Genomic DNA, 8,649 nt, shown 5'->3' with positions numbered 1-8,649 from the left:
TCCTGTTACAATATTTAAAGATGTTACAGCGCGGGCAAATAGTAATTATGGTCGATTTAAAGCATGAATAGGCTAGAGGAGTACATTGTACACAATGCCCAAAAATAAGCATCTAATGATATTACCACCCTTCAAAGGTGGAGCTTCTGATTATTATTAAAATCATCAGTTGCATACCGAGGAAATTTCATCTTGTCCCGCCTCTGCCAACCAGTCACGTTGACGTTTTGGTGGGACACGGAAAAAAGACAGCCCCATTTGTTCATACATATATGTTTGGTGCATCGAATACATAATGTGCGTGCACACGTTGTGGAGTAACTAACTGAGACAATAGCGAATAGTGATAGATCATTAAAAATCGCATTGTATTAATCATCTATTACACAATAATCACTGTCGTGTAGTTAGGGAATGGTATTTTCAAGATGGCGGAACAAGATGATAACTAAACGTAGACTCTTTAAGCTACAATATGACTTATTCATAAGTACACTCTGATTAAGACAAGTAAGTACTTACAAAATTTATCTGCAGTTGTACAGTTCAGAATCAACATTTTGGCGAACTGTGAAACTTGACATCGAGGCGTAATTCGCATTTTTGTTCATATCGAATAATCAAAACAGCCTGATTTTTATCTTCATTGTCAGTAAGATTCTAACGAACATCCAAACGTGTTTATTTCAATGTATACTCGGTAAAAGTAACATTAATCGATTGATCTAATTGATTAAAAAATGCATTACTGAAAATTCGGAAACGAGCCCTTGTGATTGTGACGACATTGACAATTTGATAATTCCTAGAGCAAGAACGGCGCTTATAGTTATTTTGTGTTGACTGCATTTTGTTTTAATTATACAATATTACTCTCATAACTTGTGAAGTTGCTTTATTTTTTGTTGTGGATTATATATAAATGCTAGCATTCGAAAGCTCTCTAGGCCGAAAGTAACTGGCGGCTATTGTTTTAACCTGCAACACCTGGGGCTGTATTCCTACTCTGACCGAATCACTGTAGATTGTAGTATAGTCTCAATTTGATATACTACGGCATATAGGCAAATGCAACACAGAATATAGATATATTATGGTGAATATCATAAGATATAATATATCTTATCATATAAGCTATATTATTGTGAAAATTCTGAACATATAATTAATTCATTGGTTAAATGAAATGTTAATTATTAATTGCCCAGTGTTCACATTTCAATTGATGTAGGTGAAACAAGGAGTTGGTATAATTAAGTCCCCCAAACGAAGTGGGGACTTATTGGTTTTGCTCGGAATTTTGTCCGGACTTTTTCTCGAAAACTATTTGTCGGATTCTAATGAAACTTTGCACGAGTATAGGGATGGGTTAGGAGGGGTGTAAGAACACTTTTTTCGAAATGGAGTAAATAAAATGGCCGCCATAGCGAGGCTTCTGATTGGCTGAAATTTAGATATTGTCCGTTTTTGGCGAAAATTGGTATATAGGGGTTTTGAGGGAAGGTGAGCAATGGTACCACTTTCGAAAACGTTTGTTGCCATGGAAACAAAATGGAGGCCTCTGATTGGTCGTAATTCAGATATTGTCCGATTTTGATGAAATTTGGTATGTAGGTACATCATGGGATACCGGTCACTCCCGTAACCTCACTTCCACAGTTTAACAAAATGGCCGCCATTTCCTGGCCTCTGATTGGTCCAAATTTACATATTGTGCGATTTTGATGAAATTTGGTATGCTCTCGTAAACTCACTTTCACTTTTTAACAAAATTGCTGCCATTTCCTGGCCTCTGATTGGTCTAAATTTACATATTGTCTGATTTTGATGAAATTTGGTATGTAAGTACATCATGGGACACAGGTCAATCTCGTAACCTCACTTTCATATTTTATCGAAATGGCCTCCATTTCCTGGCCTCTGATTGGTCCGAATTGAGATATTGTCCGATTTTGATGAAATTTGGTATGTATGTACATCATGGGACACCGGTTACTCTCGTACCTCACTTTTATATTTGAACAAAATGGCCGCCATTTCCTGGCTTCCGATTAGTCCAAATTTACACATTGTCCGATTTTGATGAAATTTGATATATACATGTAGGGATATTTACGGATGCCGAACATAATGGTACGACTGCAGGGACGTTTGGGGGACTTCTTTAATGGTTTCCCATTACAATTAGTACTTCTTAAGAAGTGGTTTTACTTCAACTATTCATTGTTTCACTGTATATATAAAGGTCGAAATGCTCAGATGGTCGATCTTTAATAACTTGAGCTTTTCTGATTATTCTACATAATTTACAGGTAATGGCGCATAAACTCTCACAGCGGGCAGCAGCGCTAAGGCATGCATACCTAACAGCTCGGCCAAGACGCGCGAAGCGTAAATTCTAAATCTCCAACAAACGCAGCCTTCTACTCAGCCAGTGGAAATTGCTCCCACACCTCAACTTCTCAACCTGCTGAAGCCGAGGACATTGCAGCAGTTTCCATCAACAGCAGAGCTTGCATCAGATGCTACGTCAGATGTCGGAAAAAGGCATGGTGTTCGTTCCACCACAGTTTACACAGCAACCATCGGCATCTCTAGGTGATTGTAAGATTTATTTTCAAATAAAAATACATGTAAATATATCCATATATTGATTAAATAATGAAACAACAAATCATCATACAAAATAAACAAACAAACATAGCTGAACAAAACAAGAGAGAAGTTAATTTGTTTCAGAACACTCTTACTCCTAATATATAAAGCTACCGTTTATACACAAATTTTCATCTAAATATAGAATCACTGGGTATGGGTGGAATTGTTTAACAAAATGGCAATGAAAATAACTTATATCTCTGATATAAAAACAATGAGCTTCTCATATTTTAAGTCATGACTAGACTTAAATGATCTTTACAATGCATATTTGATAAAATCTCATTCAAAGTCAAACAGTGATGAAAAATCTAACAAAAACCTAGAAATATCCACATCCCAATGGCAACAAAAAGTACTTAATTTAAGCTTTCAGTAAATGATTGGTTATTCTCACTTATCATATAGATATTTCTTTTAATTTCAAAAAATCATATTAAGAGTATTTTAATTTCAAAACATTATATGAATAGTAAACTGTATTAAATGAAAAACATCAACTATATTTTTCAATCTTCCCACAAATGATTTATTTACTTTTTATACAAGTTGACAACACAAGAAAACGAAAAGAAAGTGGATAAAAAAAACAAAATAAAAATGTTAGAAAATCAAGGGAGATAACTGTGGGTTTTTTTTGTCATTTTCATTAAAATGCAGCAAAAATGATGTCTTTAATAACAAAAATGATCTGCATCATACAAAAACATTAAACATGTGAGTACTTTGGTACATACTGTTTACATAAATACAAGTATGGCTACAAATATAGTAACAGTACATTGTTAAACATTTGGTATGCTTAAACACAGTTTACACAGCAACCATCGGCATCTCTAGGTGCTCCACTGTCTACGGAATTCCCCGCTGCGATGAACCAGCCAGCTCCATCTTTTGCAACACATGGGTCCAGTTCACAATCTGGATTAGGAAAATGTCCGTTAGATATCAATTTGGATGCTAGGACTAAAGCTTCAAGTAGATGGCTCCACAGTTTCATTGGTCCCCAAGCAACAGCAGCTGCGAGCAACAGACCAGTGGATTTATGCGTTCCACATTTTTGTAGCAGTTTATTTTCAAACTCATCCTCATGAGGCAGCAAACCTCATGGAATACGCAAGTAGTGTATTGTGCAGACCCTATCAAAACAGGCTGGCTTTTGCTGCTGCAATGTCCTATGATACCTAATTTAGGAAATGGTATCAACACCTTACAACATTGCGTTGGGAGGTAGTGAACTCCGAACTTTATTTGCAGGATTGTGCCATGCAATCAAAGGCAAACAGCGGGTCTCCGAAACAAATGTTGGACATTTTCGAAACCGGCACGTGCTTCAGGGTGGCAAAGTGCAAATTCCTGCACTTAAAAGGATACTCAAAATGTGGAGAGTCTCACCCCACCCAGCAATGCCCTCAACATACTAACAGATCAGATTCCCCAAAGTGTCACAGAACGCCAATCAACAATCTTCCAATAGAAATTCAAAGAAATAAAATGCCAACTCCTATCAATGTGCAAGTACATTTTGTATTTATAGAAGAGTTAAAGGGCTATGATCATCCAAAGCTGTCTATTCTGTTTGAAGGTTTTACACAAGGTTTTCAATTGACATATGAGAGAGATCGAGCTGCACGCGATGCAAGCAATCTAAAATCAGCTCTAGATTTACCACACGCGCTTGGACAAAACGTTCAGCATGAGGTTAATTTAGGTCGGCTTGAGGGTCCCTTCTCTAATCCCCCATTTCCCAATCTTCAGGTTTCTCAATTCAGCTTGGTTATAAAGAAAGAACAAAATGAATTCAGGTTTATACATAATCTTTTATACCCAGACAATACTTACGTGTCCGACATTGAATCAGCATATCGCTTTATTCCAGTTCACCCTGGTGATTACGAAGTTTTGGGTATGATGTGCAGCGTCTTGTCAATTGTTCGAAAAAAATAAGCCCTGCGATTCATTGGATCATGGTTAATAAATATAAAGTTGCAGGCATGGTTCATATACTGGATGATTTTTTATTTGTAGGCCCATCAAATTCTCCTTAATGTCAACAAGATTTGAGTTCCTTCCTGCAATTTTGTTCTAGTACAAATATTCCCCTAAAACAGAGTAAAACAGTCAACAATCATATTTTGGGGCATAGAGCTTGATACAGAAAAAATGGAGGCTATGCTTCCAATGGAGAAAGTGAGTAAAATATGTGAATGTCTGGGGTTGTTTCCTAAACGGAAGAAAGTCACGTTAAAGGAACTCCAATCTCTGTTGGGTTTATTAAAATTTGCATGCAGAGTAGTTAATTAATTGATCTGACTAGGGGTGTCATTAAAGGGCACCATCACATTCGTCTGAATAAAGAAGCAGGTGCTGACTTGCAGAGGTGGGAAATTTTCATCCAATCATTTAATGGCAAATCTTTATTTCTTTCACAACTCTGATCAGTTACATTTTTACACAGATGCTAGGTTCGGGGCACTTTTGGGTAACTCTTGGTTCCTTGATAAGTGGTCTCAGGAATTACTACCATTCCGTATAACTATCAAATAATTATTTCCTATTGTCCTGGCTGTAGAAGTTTTGTGTGAACAGCTTGTTAATTCATGTATCCTATTTCATACTGACAATGCAGCTGTCGTAGATATTCTTAATAAACAGTCAAGCAAGGAAAAACAGAACAGTTGCAGGTCGAGTCATTCCATCAGCTAGCTCCTCATATGGACCACAATCCGACAGCCATTCCCTCAGATCTCATCCATATCTGAAAGCATATCTTGAGAATCTGCTGGAAAATGTCATTTCTCCCCAAAATTAAGCAGGCATATAAAAGGGCTTACAAACTACTGTGACAATTTACACAGGGGGTCTTGGGTATGCCTGCACAATTACCAACCGCGCTTGATACAGTAGCTCTGTATACACACGTATTACATTTTTACATATCAAGAGTTTTGTTACAGCAGCTGTCAATACATACGTGACAGCGATAGGTTACATTAACAGTTTAGTAGGATATCCAAATCCATCTCAAAATTTCATTATCAAGAAATTGCTGGCCTCTGTTCAAAAGACATCCACCAAAGTAGATAGTAGGTTACCTATTACTCTATCAATTTTGAGGGAGCTGATAGAGTCGTAAGCAGTAGTTAATGCATCAGCTTACCAACAAGTGATGTTCAAGAGCATGTATTTGTTGGCTTTCCATGATTTCGTACGGGTAGGAGAAATGACTGTCAATAAATCAAAGTCAAATGTCCTTCAGTTTCACGATATTCAATTTTGTCAAAAATTTCAATAGCCAGATAGACAGAGTTGAGATTACCTTCACTTCATTCTAAGGTAATTAAAATACATTACATTCAAACATCCAGGTCCCCTTTTCCGCTTTCCAGGGGGAATTCCAGTCTCTTATCAATATTTTACAACTTACCTTGCAAATTCCCTCAACTGTGCAGGCCTACCTCCATCTTTTTTTTCAAATCCCATCGTTTTCGTATTGGGGCAGCTAGTACATTTACCAGTAATGGTCTTTTCGGACGAAGGTATTAAACATATGGGTAGATGGTAATCTCTTGCATTCAAGCGTTACATACTGTTGCCAACTCTGTGCGATATCCAAAAATCATGAACAATTCTGTTTCCTACCTTGAAATCCGTCACATCTCTATCTTGGGCATAGGGTCGAAGTATGGCGTTTGAGGGCATCAGGTAATGCGTATCATTATAATGTGTTGCATTTTAACCAGTCATAATATAACATGGTCCTCCGTCTCCTTCCTGGGCATTGGGTCGAGGAAGGTTGCTGCGGGTCTTAAAAGTTGTGTTTAAGTTTATTTAAATGGCATCAGCCGCACCTAAATGAATTGATAAGGAAGTTGTTGTGGTGGACATAGGGTCGAGGAAACCAATACGTTGTGTGGGTTAATTGTGTGACATTTGAGAAGCCCATGCGAGAACATTAAGAGGACATTTAAAATAGCATCACCTTCATGTGAACTCAGGACATGTTATTGAGTTCCTGCATCAGGAGACGTAACAGCTTGAACAGCACACTGATTAGATGGTAAACCATCTAGTGGATGCCACGTATTGTGAGTTTCAAATCCTGTCATGTGACGGTCAAAGGGCAAATTTATTGAATACAAAATATTATCATTTTAGCATGTCACCACTTTTAATGTATTTTGAAATTGTTTAATTATTTTGTCAGTTACGACTGACATTGTCAAATGAAAAGAATGATAACATTTAGCGTTACCATGCATAACGTGAACATGTTTAAAGTGTAACTGTCATTAGCAAAAAGTAGTTTGTTTTCATGTTCACTTTCTTGTTTTCAAATATCATTGGTCTTACTAGCTCATTCTTGCCAAGATCCTGAATAAATGAAAATCAAAATATCATTTTAATTCATTTTATGCAGCTCTGTGCAAAGTTATATATTTTTGTTGTAAAAAATTATGGACTATGTTTTTATGGATAAGAGTTTGTTTAAAAACATTGCACGAAGGGTCAGCTGGGAGCTGGAAGTGATGAGGCTTAGCAGAATGATATATCGATAAAATTTATCAAACAAAAACAAAAGGATTACTTAGTAATTTGACTGGAAAATTTGGATCGTAAGTCGCCCACTTCCTTCCCCTTGCTCCAACCTATATTTAGATGATTACATACATACCTCTTAATTATCTCGAATTATATTCTATTCTGTCTCTGGAAGAGACCAAAATCTCATTGTATTGGTTTTATATGTAGAAATTAGGTGTTATTAAGTTAATTAACAGATATATTAAAATTCATGTAATGACATATTTTGGTCTCATCTAAGACCAAATGTTCTAATATGTTAATGTATGTTATGATATCAAATGGAAATGATGATCATATTACAAACTGTCGTTTTCTCTATCGATAAAACGACCATTTTGAATCTAATGAATATGGTTGTTTATTTTTCAACTATCATTGGTCTTACTAGCTCGCTCTCGCCAAGATCCTTTATAAGATATATTATGGCGAATTCATATTACCTTAGATAAAATATAGCAACTATTATATAAGATATATTATGGCCAATATTATAAAAGATATCTTATGGCGAATATTATATAAGATATCTTATGGCGAATATTATATAAGATGTTCTATGGCGAATATTATCGAAAATATATTATGGCGAATATTACCTTAGATATAATATAGCAACTATTATATAAGATATCTTATGGCGAATATTATCTAAGATATAGTATGGTAAACATTATATAAGATACACTATGATATAATTGTATCGATGAAGAAAACGTCCTAAAGGGAGAAATTAATAGGAAACGTGAGAGGTTATAGGCAAGGAAGATTGGGGCAGTTCACCAGTTCTTCGCTGAATCTTATCCTGTCTACATGTTAATCCGACTATATAGCAAGATATCTGCAGTTTTCTTGATACATTAATACTGTATCTCAATTTTGGTTTTCACCTAAATCTGGGCATCATATTAATTGTAACATAATATGTTTTTATTAATTGGTTTATATAGAATGTACTATATACAATTATGTATTGACGTTACGGTATTGTTTTAATACTGGAATAAACAATATATAGAGGATATCTAACAGCGTCTTCAGTAATACCAAATATATCTCACGAATGGGGCTAATATTTATATATTTTTCACGACTGCGCAGCACTAGTGGACATTTTCAATATTAGCCACACGAGTGAAATATATTTGGTATTACTAAAAATTCTGTTAGATATTCTGTGTTTTTTTTTGTTTTTTGGGGGGTTTTTTTTGGCAAAGTTTTTTTTTAGATTTTGTAGCAAAATTTACCGGGTCTGCTTTTAATTAACGCCATGCCATGGTCGTTTGTAAGCAGTGTTTTGATTGGTTAAATAAGAAAAACTTATATTTTCACTAGGCCTAGTGAAAAATATCACTTTTATAGAATGAATAATTTTCGATATTTCATTGGTAAAAATATAATAAATAT

The sequence above is a fragment of the Pecten maximus genome, chromosome 8 (genome assembly GCF_902652985.1).
Source record: "Pecten maximus chromosome 8, xPecMax1.1, whole genome shotgun sequence".
In the NCBI taxonomy this organism is placed as follows: domain Eukaryota; kingdom Metazoa; phylum Mollusca; class Bivalvia; order Pectinida; family Pectinidae; genus Pecten; species Pecten maximus.
The sequence above is the reverse complement of the archived record's forward strand: the minus strand, read 5'-3'. Positions refer to the sequence as shown.